The following is a 19,871-nucleotide window of genomic DNA, read 5'->3' on the forward strand; positions in this document are numbered from 1 at the left end:
AGTTTCAGGAAAAAAGATTCGCTCACTTTTTGTCCTGATCCATTTATATAAAAACCTGTCTGAAAATGAGCTGATCACATTTTGGCCACTTGATGATGCACTTTATGTAATATATCCCATTACATTCACCTCATCAGCCAATCAGCGAGCTGCAGCCACACTTTAAAATGGTTCTCCTCTCTCCTGCAGTCAGCTGTGATTTCAGGTGTTCATGCTGCCGCCCGCCTCCTCTCCATCCACCTCCTTTCATCATATCCACTATACAGTGCCAGGAGAGTTAATCCAAAGACCCCATCACACCTCCTCTTCATCCCATCTCCTCATCAAATCCAGATCTTCAGCATCATCACCAGTGTCTAGACCCCGGGGGGTTCCCTATATGCTCACGGCTGCATTTCCCCCTTTAGATATACGATTTCAGGATCGGGGGCTAATCGCCAAACTTAACATTTATCTTATGACATGTGTCAATAAATGTTCTTTAAACAAAATGAAGTCTCTCCTGATTGAAATGCAGTTTAGCATTTCGGCAGAAATGAAGTGTTGAATAAACTACATGATATACATTGCAACAGTGGCGTAACAAGGTTGTGATTGGCCCCAGTGCAAATATTGTTTTGGGCCCCCCCCATCGCCCCAAACATAAGCGCACGCTGATGCGCTCACACACGCACGGACATACACAACCACTCAGAAGCGCCACATGTAGGCTATCAACAACAGCCTGCCCTGGCCTCAAACCACCACAGCCCGACAACGGCACAGCGAACTAAGAAGAGGATTACACCTGTTTCCTTGATGTTTGTCTCTGGGGAATGGGCCAGTAGGCCTACATACACCAGTTGCTATAATATAGCTTTTGATCTTGGCGTCGGGGGTCTCAATAGCGCCATAGAGTCCCCTATCGTTTGGGGCCCTTGGGGGAACTGTTGTGTTCTGTTGGACAGAGGTTGCACAGCCACGGCCACGGATACAGCTTCACTTGTGGAGATATATGGCAATGATGGTGGTGAGGCAGTTGAGCTATCGTTAGCCTCCGGCTCTCGTTGCACGTCAGCATTGCTAACGTTAACGCTCGATTTCACGGACGATGTATGACAAAAAAAACTGTCTAATTTTGTCAGTTTAGCTGTTACATCTCTTCTCTCTTGTCCTTTCTCTTTTGAGCGCCGCTCTTGTGCTTTGATTTGCTATACATTATAAATGCAAGCTATTACATTTTTTATAATGCTACCGAACTTGCTGCTGCTAGCTACAGTACAGGTTGATTAAACAATTCGCTCGTCACGCAAGGTATCACATGTCATGAAAGGGAGCAAGGTCATTGGACAGACAAATTACAAATTAATTTAGGTTGCTTGGTTACTTTGAAGACTGCGTGAACCGGTCAATGCCATTGGGGCCCCAACATTTTTTTTTGTGCAGGTGCCCCTGGCCGGCTCTGGGCCCAGGTGCGTTGCACCGGCTGCACCGTCGATAGTTACGCCACTGCATTGCAAGCAGTTTGTGAACTAATATTGTATTATGTGATAAGTGTGATATGTGTAAACATTTTAAATTCTTACTTTAACATATGGACTACCTCATCACACATGACAGTAATACAAAAAACTAAATAAATAGTCTGCAACATAAAGAAGGATAAGATAAGTATGTATATGGAATATACATACATGTCCAGACATGTGTATTCATCATGTGTAAAATACACCATATAATAATCATGTGTTTTCTTTGAAATATCATGATATCAGGGAACAAATGTTGCTTTGTTGGTTACTGGATCAGTGTTGTGAAAAAAAGTTTAAGACTATCCCCTGCTGGAACATTAACTGTACTAATGAGATCTGTTGCAGTATAGATGCATTTGAACAAATAATGCTTTATGTCATTCCCAACACAACAACATACTGCCTCTATTTATCGTATTCTTGGTTAGTTCAAGCTTTTTATATATTTAGCCTTTTCACATCCATCACATTTCCAAACTGTTCCAGAGGCTACAGAAGTTCTCCGTAAAGACTGCCCAGATTATATACGTGTATCTGAGCCACCAAACTAATTATTTGAAGAACTGAATTAATCCTATTGGTTTTATTTTGTTTCTTATCTTTTTTTCTTTACTTATTTGTCCAATTGTTGGGTGTGACATCGCAGTAGAAGTGACCGGTTTGACAAGGGGGTTGGTCCGTGCTGGGACCAGTTATATTATTCGAACCAAGACATAGTCATAACGAAATAACCATGGGTTGGGAGGGTTTACTTAAAACATTTATGCCATTCTACTGCCTTTAAACAATATATATTTAAATTAAAAAGGATTGAAAGTAGCCTAAACTAAAACCAAAATGCAGGCCATCCACTTATATTGATCTGTATTTTAAAAAATATTGTTGCATTTTGATCCGTCTAGTTATCGTCATCTTTTGAAAAAAGTCCAGTGATCTGATTACTCACAGGGAATCATTTACAATTCGTTTGTATCCTCACTATCGCGATACTAAATCCATGTGACACAACATACTGTAATTCATGTGTCTCCAACATGAATTACGTTGACAGAGTAGTTTAAGGTCAGATTTGTGTTGTGCTGTGTAATTTTCCTTCTTGTTCAAAGAGAAACTTATTTTGAATGAGCATGAACTAGTAGAAAAGGTTCCTATCATTTTAAATGTGGCTTTGTCACATGTTTACGCCTCTCCTACGCACTCTGCATACAGAGAGCAGCGTAGAGTTCATCTCATAGTCGAACTAACATGACTTCAGGGCCTGTGAGTAGCAAGACGTCAAAACAGTCATAACGGAGGGCATCATAACCAAAGGTGATAAGATGTGTTGTTTTTTGTTATTTTGTACCTCCAGGGAAGTTGTTCTCTTCCATGTCTGGAGGTTTGGGGTTCAGGGTCAGACAGATTGGCAGCTGAAAGCCTTGTCAGCCAGGGGTGATTAAGTTTAAGGCTGTGTTTGGCTCCTTGGCAGGTCCACAAACCCAGAGAAAAGGTCATTTGATCAACTATGTGCTGTGAAAAGGCACACTAACAAAAGTAGCTTGAGCTTCAACAACGCAGTCCCTGTAGATTTATAGCTGAAAGTTGCAATAGATACACATTTTCGGCAGAGGGCGCAAAATACAAATATGAAACCAACCAGAATTAGTGTCCACTTCACTTTGAATTTATTTAGTTTAATTCAAATCCTGCCCCCCCCCCCCCCCCCTTGGTGTAGCTGTCCTAGGCTTCTGCCATCTTTTTTTTTCATTTTGGTTATTCCTCCAGACTCGCATACTTTTATTTAGATTGATTAAACAGTTCCTATTATGGTATATTGGTTTTTGTGCATGTTAATGGTCTGCAAAGGCTTAAATCCCTCTGTTCCCTCCAGCGAGAGTTTCTCTCCCACCGCCCTGAAACGCCTCCATTGGACTCCTTTGTTTACCTCCATAACATAGTGACATCACTGTGTAACACTTGAGCTTGCATTGGCTAGCTTTACAAGACATACGTGATAGGCTTCGGAGCGGGATATCTCTAAGCGGTGGTGACCAATAACAAAGCATGTCAATTTGTCACAGTAAAGGCACAAATATGAACCTGAAAATGAGCACAACTGAACTGCTGAAACAATTTCATAACATTAATCTGGTACTTAGAAATTATTTATCTAATATATCATTCCAATAACTTGTATATAGACTCGTATTGCACTATTCCACTTTTTATTTTTCAGTTTTAAAATTTTTTTTTTTCTTTTTGTATTACTTTTAATATAGTATATTTTAATATTGGTTAATATTGTCTGCTTATCTGTATTCTTGTGTTGCATTGTTGGAGGGCTCCTAAAAGACTAAATGCCTCAAACAGAAAATCTATATGTTTCGACATTAAAGAAACATGAAAGAAATTAAATAAAGCTGTGTAAATCTCTTCTCTCTGTAGTCACACACGGCACAACACATATTACTCCACTGGATGGCACTATAACATCCCCTTAAAGGAACTTTCACTCACTGTGACAGGCAGCCTCAATGCTGACTGAATATATGGGTAAGGGCATTAATTCTGGAGCAAAGCAACATAGGGGCTCATGTTGAATAAGATACATTATATTGGTTATGTGCAATAACAGACTTTATTGGCAAAAGCATAATTTCCTGAATGCACTTTTGAGAGTTTGGGCTTCCATAAAATCTCCTTTACAACAACAAAACACACAAACTATACATGACTTTTTTTAACTAACTTCGTCTATTTATATATTTTGTATACTGCTATATATTTAGCACTGACACTTGCACTAAGAAGTATCTTAGTTGCATTAAGATACTTCTTAAATCTGAAATGTCTCATTCTCTGTGCCAGAAATCTTGACATAATCATTGATAGAAAGAAATTGTGTTATGTCTATGGCCAGTATTTTCTGATTAATCAAACTGTAAAAAGGTATATCCAAAATGCTCCTCTGTAAAAACGTTTGACTTGAATAAAAGAATGAATCAATTGAACCTGGCTTCATCCAAGGATCATATTTCTGTTCTGCAAATGTATACAAATTAGCGCACATGTATGAGATATTGCCACATTTTCACATTCAAACATACATTTCAGTAAAGCGACAAAAAGCGATTATCTTAATGCTAGACCACCGGTAGTTATAAAGATTGTGAATAGAAAGCAAATAACCTTTAGTTAGAAATAATGGAACCAAACAATGAATAAGGCGGGGAAAGGTTTGAGTTTAGCATCTTATTTTTGTCAGATCATTACTCATTACTCAGCTTCCTGATGATGCACAAGGTCTTCCCAGCTGTGTCCTGATTATCCGAAAACATTGTTTCAATTCTCTCACAGTGTGATCACATTATATTTTCAGCCAAAGGAAAAGTGAAAGTCATGAGACGTGATTGCCCAGAAATAACACGTCATGCACACCCTGGTCTGTACGCCCTTTACTTCTCACTGCACGATAACCTAATTACACCGAGACTACGTGAGGAAGCAGGACACTTCAGTCCAAGCCGACTCAAGGTCCTTTCAGCAGCTATACGCTCAAAGTCACTCAGGGGACAACACACACAGACCTGCTTCATTAATGCTCAGGACGCTAAGGACATGTTCCCCACCACTATAATGTTATAAAAATGCTCTGGAAAAACAACGTGCACAAAGAGTAGTAATACATGACTGATGATGTAAAAATAAAAAACAATGTTTCTGCACCAGAGAATATGTAAAAACTCAAACAGTTAGTCTCTTCATGCTTGGTGGGTGATTTCTGAGGACCCAGGTAGTGCAACTAGGACATGAGACACTTAATATTAGTAAAGTTTGCATCGAGAATATAAAATAGGCAGCAGTGAACAGGCACTGCACTCATTGTCAAGAAGGTATATTGTAAGCTAATAAGAATTCCTATCTATCTATCTATATATATATATACACACACACACACACACACACACACATATATATATATATCTACATGCACTGATCATAACTTTATTTCATTAATTACACGGCTTAGTTGTATACTCAATCTCGATTTGCATCACTAGGGCCAAAAGGGTGGGTGGAGGGGGTCTGGAGGATGGGTTTGGGCTGACGGACCAGGAAGGGGTCTCGGGCGGACGGCCTGGGGGCGAGGCAGAGTTCATTGTGGGGGTCTCGGGGGCGGACAGCCCGGGGCAAGGCAGAGTTCGTGGTGGGGGTCTCAGGAGGACGGCCCAGGAGCAAGGCAGAGTTCATAAAGGGGCGAAGGCCACAGCGGGCGAACTCAGGGGGCCGAGCATGAGGGCGAAAGGCAGCGGCTAGAAGAGTCAGGGGGCCGGGCCCGAGGGCCGCGGCCGAGAAAGTCAGGGGGCCGGGCTCGGGGGCGAAGACCGCGGCACTCAGGGGGCCGGGCTCTCAGGGGGCTGGGCTCGAGGGCGAAGACCGCTGCCGGGAAAGTCAGGGGGCCGGGCTCGAGGGCGAAGACCGCGGCACTCAGGGGGCCGGGCTCGAGGGCGAAGACCGCGGCTGGGGAACTCAGGGGGCCGGGCACAAGGACAAAAGCCGTGGCTGGGGAAATCAGGGGGCCGGTGTCGGCCGGACAGGAACCGGAGCCGGTGGGACAGGCGTGGACGGGATCCTGGACATGACATGGGCTGGTGTCAATGGGACCCCGGATGGAGCAAGGGCTGGTGTCGATTGGACCACCAACGCAACAGAGCAAGGAGTAGGCAGGACCCCCGGCAGGACAGGTGTCGGCAAGATCCCCCACGGAAGAGGACAAGGAGTTGGCAGGACCCCCGGCGAGACAGGTGACGGCGGAACCTCCAACGGAACAGGACATGGGGTTGACAGGACTCTCAGCGGAACCCCCAACGGCACAGGACATGGGGTTGACAGGACTCTCAGCGGAACCCCCAACGGCACAGGACATAGGGTTGGCAGGACCCCCGGCAGAACAGTAGTCGGCGGGACCCCCAATGGGACAGGATATAGGGTTGGCAGGACCTCCGTCAGAAGAGTAGTCGGTGGGACCCCCAACGGGACAGGACATGGAGTTGGCAGGACCCCCGGCAGAAGAGTAGTCGGCGGGACCCCAACGGGACAGGACATGGAGTAGGGACTTGAGTAGGGACTAGAGAAGGGACTTGAGAGGGGACTCGAGAGGATACTCGAGAGGGGACTCGAGAGGAGACGAGGGGCTGGAGTCGGCCGGTACGCCGACAGGACACGGGGAGATGGCGTCGGCCAGAGAGCCAGTACTGGAGCCGAAACTGGAGTCTGGACCAAGGCTACTGGGGCCGGTACTGAAGCCGGAACCATGGCTGTTGGGCACGGAACAGAAGCCTGGACCCTGGCTGTGTGAGCCAGGTAATGGAGCACGGAAGCATGACTGTGTGAGCCAGGTAATGGAGCACGGAAGCATGACTGTGTGGGCCAGTACTGGTGCACGGATCCATGGCCTTGTGGGCCAGTTCAGAACTGGGGCTGGAACCATGGCTGCTGGGGCCAGAACTGATGCTGGAACCATGGCCATGTGGGCCGGTTCTGGAGTCGGAACCATGGCTGTGTGGGCCAGTACTGGAGCAGGTACCATGGCTGCTGGGCACGGAACCAGAACACGGAACCATGGCTGTGTGGGATGGTACTGGAGCACGGTACCATGGCTGTGTGGGCTGGCACTGGAGCACGGAACCATGGCTGTGTGGGCCGGTACTGGAGCCGGAACCATGGCTGCTGGGGCCGGTGCTGGTAGCCTGGACCTGGGTCTCCTCTTAGGAGCCTTTTGGAGGCTCCGTGGACCTCCAAAAGCCAGACGAGACCCATCAAAAGCGTTCTCGAAATAAGCTATGTTGGGAACTGTGGGGGCTAGCATGTCTGGGGCTAGCAGGCCGGGAAACGTATGTCTGGAGGAAGTCCATAATCCAGCCAGGTAAGAACTTCACTAACCCTGGTTTCTCTGTTGCCCTCTGGTACGCCTCTGCCAGGGCAGCCCTCTTTTGCTCCGCACTGGTTGCTCCCCTCCATTTACCATAGCTGCAAGCCAGCAAGTAGGTAAATGAATACAACTCCACTTCAAATGGATCATCTGCTGGGTCCATATGTGGTTGGTTCATTCTGTCAGGGTTGGGGAAAAATAGGACCAAAAATGCAGATTGAGGAGGGAAGCAGGTTTCAAAATGAAACAAAAGGTGAGCTTTATTAAAAAACAAGAATCCATGAACAGGTACGAGGCACGAGGTAGCATCCAAACAAAAGGTGACAAGACTAAATACAGGGAGGGGTAATCACGAGACGAGAAACAGCCGGGCAGGGAAGGAGAAACACAAGGGCAACAGGTGAACACAATCAGACAATCAGACACACCAGGTAAACTAACGACAGGGAGGGAGACAAGACACAGGGAGAACAGAATTGCAAAATAAAACCATGACAAGACAGACCAAACTAAAACCGTGAGATAAAACTAAGATCGTGACACTTGGACAGTTACAGAAAACCTTCATCAGTGCTGCCGTCCTTTAAAGTTACCTTGCTGTTGCAAAACTGCCAAGCTATTGAGTCAGGTATCCGACATTGTAAATCAACACACATATATTATCATTCAGGACATTTTAATCTGCCAAACACAGACGACAATTTAAAACACATACATATCGAAGGTTGAGACAAATCACGTAGAGATAATTTAGACTTCAATAATATTCACTGCTTGGTTTTTGTTGAGTACGTTTTCTTGATTTCAGATCCTCAGTTTCAAATGAAAGTTGTTTTAGCCTCCAGGAAAGTCCTGGAGGGGACCTGGGAGTACGCTTATCCGGTCTACATGTGTTTTGTAGACTTGGAGAAGGCGTATGACCGAGTTCCCAGGGAGTTACTGTGGGAGGTGCTGCGGGAGTATGGGGTGAGGGGGTCTCTACTCAGGGCCATCCAATCTCTGCACTCCCAAGGCGAGAGCTGTGTCCGGGTCCTCGGCAGTAAGTCGGACCCATTTCCGGTGAGGGTAGGCCTCCGCCAGGGCTGCGCTTTGTCACCAATCCTGTTTGTAATATAAATGGATCGGATTTCGAGGCGTAGTCGTGGGGGAGGGGGTCTGCAGTTCGGTGGACTAAGGATTGCACCACTGCTTTTTGCAGATGATGTGGTTCTGATGGCTTCATCGGTCTGCGACCTTCAGCACTCACTGGATCGGTTTGCAACCGAGTGTGAAGCGGCTGGGATGAGGATCAGCACCTCCAAATCTGAGGCCATGGTTCTCAGCAGGAAACCGATGGACTGTCCACTCCAAGTAGGGAATGAGTCCTTACCCCAAGTGAAGGAGTTCAAGTATCTCGGGGTCTTGTTCTCGAGTGAGGGAACAATGGAGCATGAGATGGGCCGGAGAATCGGAGCAGCGGGAGCGGTACTGCAGTCGCTTTACCGCACCGTAGTGACGAAAAGGGAGCTGAGCCAGAAGGCAAAGCTCTCTGTCTACCGGGCCATGTTCGTTCCTACCCTCACCTATGGTCATGAAGGATGGGTCATGACCGAAAGAACGAGATCGCGGATACAAGCGGCCGAGATGGGTTTTCTCCGCAGGGTGGCCGGTGTCTCCCTTAGGGATAAGGTGAGAAGTTCGGTCATCCAGGAGGGACTCGGAGTTGAGCCGCTCCTCCTTCGCGTCGAAAGGAGCCAGTTGAGGTGGTTCGGGCACCTAGTTAGGATGCCACCTGGGCGCCTCCCTAGGGAGGTGTTCCAGGCACGTCCAGCTGGGAAGAGACCAAGGGGTAGACCTAGGACCAGGTGGAGGGATTATATATCTTCGCTGGCCTGGGAGCGCCTTGGGATCCCCCAGTCAGAGCTGGTTGATGTCGCCAGGGAAAAGGAAAGTTTGGGGCTCTCTGCTGGAACTGCTACCCCCGCGACCCGACCACGGATAAGCGGGAGAAGATGGATGGATGGATGGAAAGTCCTCCAGACATCGCAATCAATCTTTTAGTTTTCACCCAAATTGGAGGTATACTGTATCTCCATATCTTGCACTGAGTGAGGTGAAGTACACTCCACAAAGGTCCCTGCCGTTTTCACAACCAGATGTCTTCATGTGGCCTCTTTCCAACAAGTCCTGGCCTGTTCAGGTAATTACATTTTTAGTAGTTTCAAATGGGTTTCAGGGGATTTGAAGATAATGAACTGACACTTATTTTTGTACATGTCCAAACAGAAATGTATTTTAATGGTCACATGTTTGGCGTACAAAACAATATGGTAGGTTTCACTAATATTTGTTTCCATTTGTATAAACCGTCTGGGACTACAGGTTAAATAAGCCAAATGTTGTGAAGTCATCGCACATTTTACAGATTGCTATACGGTCATTTTAACAACACATGGTTTGTTTCAAGAATTGTTTTACGTATTCCTGGTCCCCAGTTTGCAGAGGATGGGAGGCAACACCCTGCGAAGGGCAACTTAATTCCTTCACCATGACCTGGAAAACACTTAAGACACACTGAAGGCCATGCTGTGGAGAAGAATGAAGACTGGTGGCAGGAGGACAGCAGAACAACAGCTGACCTGCTTAGAGGTCCGCTGAGGAGACGGAGATGGGACGGATGGTTCAGTGCTCACTTATTGTTGATGGTTTTTATTGTCATCCATTCTTTATTCATATCATGAATGCATGCAAGTGTGCTTTAAAGGGGAAGCATGAAAGTTGGCAATGTCTTTCAACGCACAAAAGAAGATGACATTACCAGCCCATCAAGGTCAAGGTTGATGGGAAGAAGAGGGGGTGCAGAGTTAATCTGTCCTGGAAATGGGCGGGGGGGGAGGGGGTGTTGTGCTTCTAAAGAGAGACAGGATGCACATTGACAACGGGCCAATGAGTGTGGTGGGACAGTGTGTGAGTGAGGGGCCGCTCTCAGGAGGGCAGACCTCTCCATGTTAACATCTGTTCCCAAGCACAACATAATCCCCTTGTATTTACAATTCATAGTTTCCTCCTTCTGCACACACACACACACACACACACACACACACACACACACACACACACACACACACACACACACACACACACACACACACACACACACACACACACACACACACACACACACACACACACACACACACACACACACACACACGCACTTAGACTGTTTGCAGGATTTGGTTTTGTCAGTTGTTTAACTTGAGCAAATAACATCATCAGAATGTTGATTGACATTTTCTAAAAGCTTCTTTTTTTTGCATTTTATATGTTCTTTGCAAAACATATATTTTGTTATTCAAAATCACCCAGTTACGCCGTGCTGTCTTTGTCTGTATCATAATGAGAGTACAGCTTATACAGCATGTAGTGTTGTCAGTGCCCATCTTCTAAAAAATTGAAAATGTATATCAAAACATGATGTGATTAAAATTGTACTCATTTGGATTACATTTTTCGCATTTTATGTGGTTTTTGCACTACGTTCAAAGATGATACCAAACATATTTTATTCTTTAAAATCACCCAGATACACAATACTCTATTTCAATTATCATAATGAGAGTATAGCTTATGTACCATGTGTTAGTGTCCTCCATACACAATAGAAAATGTAACTCTAAACATGAATACAAGTATTGCTTATTTGATTTTATTTCATGTGTTCTTTGCACTCCATTCACCACCACACATATTTTATTCTTCAAAATCGCCCAGTTACGCTGTCTCCGCATTAACATAATGAGAGTATGGCTTATATGGAGTGTCATCAGAACAATAGCTAGTTGGCTAATCTCAACAGGAGCTGAGGCCAGGCACAGATTTGGTGTGCAAGTGTAGGGGGTGGGGGTGAGGGGGGTTGATGGGGCGGCACTTGGTGCACACATGGCACCGGGGTGAGCCTAATCACGGGCTACCAGAAATCCTCACAAATGGGGAGGGGGATGGGGGGCTGTCCCTGGAGTCACTCATTTAGACTTAGAGAAAGCATTTAGTTCCACACACACACTCATGCCTTTGCCTGCACGTGAAGGTTCATCCTTTTTTGTGTTACTCTGCTGAAATAGCCGAGGGAACGTCACCTCGTAGCTGCCCTGACACTATGGTTCAACTGGTTTGCAATAAACTGGACGGTTTCATTCCTCCCATTTCCTCGCTGCTGCAGTTTCTGGGGATTGCCGAGCGTTTCCATTGTTCAGCCTGTCATGAAGCCACAACAGTGTGGCACTCCTTTCCTTCCCCTCACCGGGCACTCACTGGAAAATCTACAATGTGTCTAAATGCTTCGAATAATGTTCTAAAAAAACCATATTCAGTTCTTCAAAAGTGAAGCATTTACAGATAGATAGATAGATAGATAGATAGATAGATAGATAGATAGATAGATAGATAGATAGATAGATAGATATATAGATAGATAGATAGATAGATAGATAGATAGATAGATAGATACAAATACTGGTATTCAAATTGTTACTTAAGTAAAAGTAAGTAGCAAAATGTACATAAACTATCAAAGCAAAATGTACTTAAAGAACGTAAACGTACACAATAGATATTTATAAATGCCAATTATATTTCTCAATTGGCTAATTGATTACGTTTTTCTTGCGTAAACTATTAGTTAGTTTAATTCAAAACAACACATCATATTGTATGTGTTGTTTGCAAAAAAATAAAAAATCTAAACAATATATTTAGTCAAATAAAAATTATAATATCTCCCTTTGAATTGTAGCGTTGAAATGAAAAGAATATACTTAAGCAAAGCACATACTACATTTCATCAAACCTTTTTGTGTGTAGGGAAAATAAATAGTCCTACTTATACTTTAAAAATACAAAAGTAAATGTGCTTTATGAACTGTAACACACTGAGGATGAGATATGATAAAACAAATGTTGCAGTTGTTTTAAATCCATTTATCTTTTACAACAGATACATCTACCCTGGAGAGAGTGTTTAATTTGTCATTCAAAACAGCTAATTCTTTTCCACTATCAGTAGTGTTTGCAGCAGAGAGAGCGCCCCTCTGTTGGCCAGCAGTGGCGCACAGGCAGCGCCAAATTCATCTGTCCCATCCTGTATGTGTGAAGCGGAGGAGGAGGAGGAGGAGGCGGAGGAGGAGGAGTGTGGATGGATGGGACTGACACACTGTGTGAGTGCGCGAAACAGACAAGGTTATTATGCCGAACGGCGCTAGGCTTCCCGTCCTGGACTTTGCAAACGAACTAAACCAACTCTTTATCCACTGCCAACCTGTTTGTATTCTGCGTACATCTCATCATATAAGGAGAGGAGCTGGATTTATCTGACTGACCCGGTGCTGCTCCGCGCGCAGACAATAAAGTGGCAGCGATCGGATCACAACAAAAGACACAAGGTTAGGAACGATTCATATCCATACAAATACAGTGTAATCTGTTGGATCTAATTTTTGTTCGTTAGTTTAAAAAAAGAATCCGGTTTTGTGATCACCTGTAACAGCTTTTCTGACGGTGCGTTTTGTTATCTTGCATTTTAAATAACTTGCACTTATTGCTGATTTTTGGTACGTTGTTGCTCCATGTTATCCAATATGTTGTGGGAAAAGGGTGTTTTTTTGTCTTATGCTTCACCATATAAATACAAAACACTGCTAATGTTTGTGTGTTTAGAAATGAACCCACACCTCACTGAGCCTTCATTCATCATGTCTTTTACTTTCTGCGGGGTGTAGAGCTGTTGACATGTCAACATGAATGCTTTGCTGGTCAGAAACATACATTAGAATTGTTAATAGATTCTATTAACAATTCTATTAGGACAGGTGAAGTGGTTGACAGGAACATTACAGTGAAACTGAAAGGAAGTGAGAAAATGTCTACTGTTCTAAAGTAAAAAAAAATGAAACTTAATCTCTGTTTTGGCTCCGTGGTCAGCCGGTGTGCTCTCTGTGTGAATATCCTGTTTCCTGGACAAACCAAACAATGGGGAGTCAGGCATATGATATCCTGTGTGTTTGTGTGTGTGTGTGTGTGTGTGTGTGTGTGTGTGTGTGTGTGTGTGTGTGTGTGTGTGTGTGTGTGTGTGTGTGTGTGCGCGCGCGCGCGTGCGTGCGTGCGTGCGTACGTGCGCTGTGGTCGGCAAAAAACAGGATGAATACAGAGCTCTTAAAATATATCACACGTAAAAAGTAATGTGCAGGCCTGGCATGAGGAAACGGTGACATTAATTGTTTGAGTGACAGAGAACAAAGACACAGGAGTGTACAGATTGAATTTGTGGTCATGAAAGCAACATGTGCTGCCTCCTCTCTTTCTGACTCACACAGTGACAAACTGCAAAGGCAGCGCTGCTTTGTGTTGACTTTAGTCTGGGATGTTCAGCTTTTAATGGGGTCAGCGCTTCCGATTCAATAAAGCTATTAACCGTCACAGAATATTCCAACACCGCTGCTGCTGCTCGCCAATCAGGGGCCATTAACAACCGTATCCATACAAGGCGAGTACACGAGATTAAACAACCAGTCAACCTGGGGACAGTGTGACCGGAGTTCATGGTGTGTTCCCACCTTCTCCTCAAAGCCTTGTTGTGTGTTCAAAAGTTGTTCATCAGCATGTTTTCCTTTTCTTTCCCACACATCTTTATTTTTTTCCCAGACATTTGAATGAGAGCATTTGTCAGTTAGGGTATATGATACTGTTGTCATGCTGGTTCATACAATTCAACACTTTTGCAGGAGAACAAGTTCCTGCCAGACTGGTTCTGAGAACAGATCAGACTCTCGATCAAAGTCTGGCATGTGACAGGCGTGCAAATTAAATCCATCCAATTGATTTATATGTGAAGGTATGAGTTAATGATGTTGTTTAGTTAACAAACAAAAACAACTTGTATCAAGATAATGCTAAGCACGCTATTTGTTCAAAACATAGACAACATTAAAAACATGAAATCAAAAAGGGTACCGCGCTTACAGAAAGTTGCTAGGCTCACAAGGGAAGGATTAAAATAATAATAATCGAAACCGAAGAAGCTGAGGACATGAAATCCTGATCTTTAGCCTTAGCTTAAGTTAAGCTCTAAAACATTGGATCATACAGTTTAGACCTTAGGGCACGACTTCCTCCATGAGCCACATTGGAAATGAGCCAACCCTTTGGAAAATTGTAGAGTGGCCCTTTTGCTAAAGTGGTTTAGTTAGTGAGTAATCTAGCTAACATGCTAAATTATTGCCAAGCAGCAGGCTCTGCTAAATGCTAAAATACTGTCATTCAAACATTGGTTTAGTCAGATAGATATTTAGCTAACATGCTAACATGCTAAGTTATTGCCAAGCAGCAGGCTCTGCTAAATGCTAAAATACTGTCATTCAAACATTGGTTTAGTCAGATAGATATTTAGCTAACATGCTAAGCTATTGATAGCTAGCTAAACAGTGATTTAGATAGTTACTAGAAGCTATTGTGACAAAAACAAGTGGAAAAGAGACATGAATGCAGCTCACTGAATCAAATTAGTCTGTTATTTAATTTCTCAAAAGTTGCCTTTAACATTTAACTTGTAGCAAAACACAAACTATGTCACGTTACTCTTGATGCAAGGTGCAGGTGATGCAATGTAAAAAACTATAACTGCGTAGCTGATGTCAGGAGGGGACACATGGATGTTGTGAGCACTTCAATACACGTAAACAGGCTTTCTGCTTCAGGCCTAATTCAGGGTCAGACACTGGAGTGTTTTCTAGACAGTCTGTTTGTGGGTCAGCAGCAATCAATGGGCTTAGCCGTGAAAATCAATCCAGATCCAGTTCAGAAGCCACATCTATGTTTAGTAAAGAGATTTAGTCTATACGTTTTACCACAAAATCTCTGAGAGTTCCTGTTTTGACCGTAAAGGTCTTCAGTGTTTCCAGTACCCTGTGTAACATAATCACTGCAAACATGGTTCACAAAGTAAGTTGTGTCAACAGGAATCTGTTCCTCGTTGGCTCTAAACCAACAGGCTACATCTCTTTTCCTTGTGTCATGTCTGCTTTGTCCCCTCAGACAGGAAATCCTGGGTAAAACAAAGTGTCTGACCCTTAGTTTCACATGCAAAAAGCAGACATTGTGAAACATCTTTTGTGTTTTTCGAAATGTTCTTGTATACAAAAAATACCACGTGCGGAGAGTTTTAAGAGACAAAAATTCTGTCGCCTTTTGTTTGATTTTGAGGGATTTCTGTCCTTTAATGAGGGGCTGTGGTGAATAATGATTTTCCGGGTTCGTTTGTTTGGTATTCCCCTTCAGAATAAAGCAGAAAACACTAGCACCAGCCCTGGAGAGAGGCTCTCAGCTGGTTGCTAATTCCCTCTGGGAGCTGGTTTCCATATCCTTTAGATGAAAGAGAATGCATTAAAACAAGCTCCAATCTGTAAAAGGACAGACACATGCCATGTTTGTGGACAAACTCCCCCAAAATGCAGCGCCCAAACCCACCTCCTTATGAATTATTTAAAGAAAGGACACAGGGATGGATTTATAGGTTACCCATGTGTATCAGCGGCTATTGACCCGAGCACTTCAAAGTAAAAGCCTCCCGTCCCGGGGGAATGGTAGAGGGAAATTAATCACAATTCCAACAGTGCATGCTATATGCCAGCACAACAACCTCAACGAATTAGGTGGACCAGTCGGTTGGTTATACTTCATCATTTACCCATTACGTTAATATGTAGCTGTGTTCCATTTAATTCAATAACTACAAACATGCTATTTTTTAGAGCTACATAATATAGTTCTAAATGTTATTGATTTAAAGGTGGGGTAGTAGGTAAGTTTCAGAAACCGGCTCGAGATACACTTTTTGTTAAATTCCATGGAATGCTCTTAACATCCCGATAGCAATGAATATCTGAAGTGCTTTGACCAAAAATCCATAAAAATATGTTCATCTGTAGAAGCCGTGATACTGTAAAAAGTACAACGATGGCCTACCTGCCTGTCAGCCTTCCATCGGGGCACAAACTTACCTCGTGCCCTCATTGGTCATGTGCGCGTTCGTGTGTGTTGGAGGAGGGGCTCTGTAGGGAAGTGGCAGATTTTCTCCGGTTGTGTATTTTCAAATTCTAGCGATCTCGAGCCGGTTTCTCAAACTTACCTACCCCACCTTTAAGTGAATTTTCTCAAAAATATTACCGATAAATAAAAGGTAAAACCGCAATAATTATGAATACTCAAATGCAGCTGCTTACGGCAAGAACAACCCTAGACTTTCAAATGAATACATATTTATTTTGTTTAGTGAAAGCTGTTTCAAACTGAACATGATAAAATCATTCTTCATTTGTAAGAAACTCGATCCTGAGCGAAACCAAAACTGAAATATCTTGGTTCTGTTCTGGCATTTGTAATCGTGCCAGTTACATACAAATGCAGTCCTACGACTTAACGTTGCTCAACAGTATGCTATGTCGTTTCTCTAGCGTGACTTGACTGGAATGAAACATGACAACAACAACGGAATATTTAAATGTTCAAGGTGACACCAGAACATTTGCAATTTAACATTTAGCAAAAACAGAATCTTAGTTCTTAAGAGCAGAACATTCTTACGGTAAACCAAACTGTGTTCACTTTTATCGTAGTAAGGGAAGTTTAAACCCTGGCTGCTGTCTCAACTCCACAGACAGGTGTGCTGCGTGAGGTTAGAGATCTTCGATTGTCAGGGAAGTAGCAGATATTGCTGACCTCCGGTTTTCAAAGCGTGTGGGGAAACAGTTTGACAATTTGACAGGAACTTCAAATGGAGTATACTGGCCTGCAAGGTCCTCAGTTTGACTCAGACAAAGCTCACTTCAACTTTCATAGTTATATCCCTCTGTCAAAGAGGTACACAAACGTGTCCAATTGAGGGTAGACATTAGGATGTTAGTCTTTGCTGACCATTTACATGCACACAAAACCTATACAACACACATAAGGAAAGGGAAAACCAAACAAGCATAATGGCGCCTTTGATATGCAATGTTACGAGGAAGTGGCGTACTTAAAAATAAAGGTTTTTAAAGAATGAAAAATGAATGTTTTTATTGAGAATGGTTGTTGTGTCTCTCCTGATGATCGCCACGTAGATTTCCTAATTAACCCACCATTTAAGAATTTAAAATCTAAACGTGGTGTAGCACAGGTGTGCAGCTGAGATACAGATCCCAGAAGAGAAGCCCCCGCCTCATGGTGGGTTCATCCACAACCTGCGGCACTCGAGGCGGCCATGAACCCAACAGATGTACGCAGCTTTACACTCCAGAGCAGAATACCCCTCTCTTCTTGTGTGTGCTTCCCTCCTCCTCCTCCTCCTCCTCCTCCTCTTGTGTCTCTCAGACTGCGAGGCTGAGAAAATGAAAATCACAACAAAGCCTCCACCACCTTTTTTCTCTTTCTGTTCTGCTGTTGGCTTGCCTGGGAGGTTGTTCGGAAAGAGGAGGAGGGGTCGGGTCTTCCCTGTAATTATGCTGTTGTGTGCCTCTCTCCATATATCCATCCATCCATCCATTACTCTCTTGTGATCACTCTCCATTTCTCCCTATTTTCCACTTAAATACACACCGGGAGAGCGGTGTGCCGATGATGTAGAGGGCACGTTTGAAAGCCTGAGAGGTAATGACCAGAATGAGACTCCCTGCACCGTGAGTGTGTGCAAGGTAAAAGAGGAGGGGGTGGACGGAAAGGGCCTGAGCTGCTATTAGTATCCTCTCAGGCAGAAACAGAGAGGTACATGGAAGAAGAAAACAAGCAGACCCCCACAGCCTGGGATCCACAGAGATCGATCGGCTCAACGCTGTCTTTACATGTTTAGTGCCAGAAGGGTTGAGGCCAGGAGAAACACTGGAATATGTGATGCTCTGAGTCTCACAAACCCCCCTTAAAGTCATTTCCTGTTGTGCCTTTTCCGTTTTTCAAACCATGCATCAATTAGTTAATTTAGTTTGGGTTGTATTGGTGGTAGTTTTATGGAGTGGGAGGGGTTCGGGTGGGTGTGTCAGACAAAAGAAATGAACGTTGTATCCTCCTTGCCTGTGTTGGCGATATGAAAGTGAGGTGTACATACACAAGTCCTAACGTATTGTGAAGAGGGGGTGATGGGGATACACTTGAATTAATTAATCACATTTAAAGAGATATATTGTTTCGGTTCTTCATAGTGATGTTGATTTTCTTATTTTGAGTCTTATGATATTATACTATGGTATAAGGTACAAGGCTATGTTCATTTTAAGCAGTGCACGTTAGGAGCACAGTGCGCCTTGCATCCTTTTTTCATTATCAATCATTTTCTTCCATACTTTTGGAAAGATGTTGTATAAAATAAGACATGAACTACTTGGCTTGTACACACGCATGCACTTAACATGTATAACAAGTAAACGCATGCACATCACCTTAAATATTACATTTCTTTCAAGTAATGCAATTTACTTTTAATGTATTTATGTCCATTTAGGGACATAAAAATGAACAAATCAGTAAATAATAATGTGCAATGCATACAAGTAATACAAAATATTAAAAAAAAAATCTTTGTGAAATGTTCTTTATATACCAATTGCCTTAATCTAAATAAAAAAACCTAAATATAAAACCCTTTTTTTGTTGTTTAAGTGCTCACCCACTAGAGCTTAGCATTCACCATTAATGGAGTGGCATGTGATTCTCTTTTACTGGGTTAATACTAGAAACCAACACCCCCCCTAGACTGAAACACACACACACACACACACACACACACACACACACACACACACACACACACACACACACACACACACACACACACACACACACACACACACACACACACACACACACACACACACACACACACACACACACACACACACACACACACACACACACACACACACACACACACACACACACACACTAGACCCCAGACACTGCTTATATCCCCTGCAGTTTGGAAAGAAAGAAATCACCCAGCTGCAGGCACCTTCACCGCTGCAACTTGGGATGAGGAGGAGAAGCAGGCGAGGGCAGGGAAGTCATTACCCCCTGCCCCGTGGACCGAAACCAAGCGCCCGCTGTCCACTCAGGCAGGCCGCTCCGAGCCCTGTGTCAGGGACAGAAAGCTGTGGAGACAGAGTGCATGTTAGCAGCAACACGGAGGGAACAATATCAGTGCATGGTGACACAATGACAAGGAAATATGCCAGAGGAAAGCCTGTAATTCAATGGAGAAATGGCCTTTGATCCAGAGGTCTCTTCAAGGTTGCATTGTGTTCCTGAGAGGCTTGGCTACTTCCTTTTGAAATACATGGGTTACCTGTGTGTGTTTACCCTTTCACCTACTGTACTGCACTCCATTGTAACAGCAGTACACCTCAGAGAGCTGGATGTACACACTTATATATAAGACACAAAGCAACTAC

At 43.8% G+C, this 19,871-nt stretch overlaps 1 protein-coding gene across 1 annotated transcript in view; it reads left to right on the forward strand.

Moving 5' to 3' along the window:
• Positions 1-12,630: 12,630 nt before the first annotated feature.
• Positions 12,631-19,871, forward strand: part of frmd4ba (FERM domain containing 4Ba) — a 62,964-nt gene continuing 55,723 nt past the window's right edge. The window contains exon 1 of the mRNA XM_034082469.1: positions 12,631-12,842. The gene's annotated coding sequence lies outside the window, so the exon portion shown is untranslated. The remainder of the gene's footprint in view (positions 12,843-19,871) is intronic.

This window comes from Pseudochaenichthys georgianus, chromosome 5, assembly GCF_902827115.2.
Source record: "Pseudochaenichthys georgianus chromosome 5, fPseGeo1.2, whole genome shotgun sequence".
Classification (NCBI taxonomy): domain Eukaryota; kingdom Metazoa; phylum Chordata; class Actinopteri; order Perciformes; family Channichthyidae; genus Pseudochaenichthys; species Pseudochaenichthys georgianus.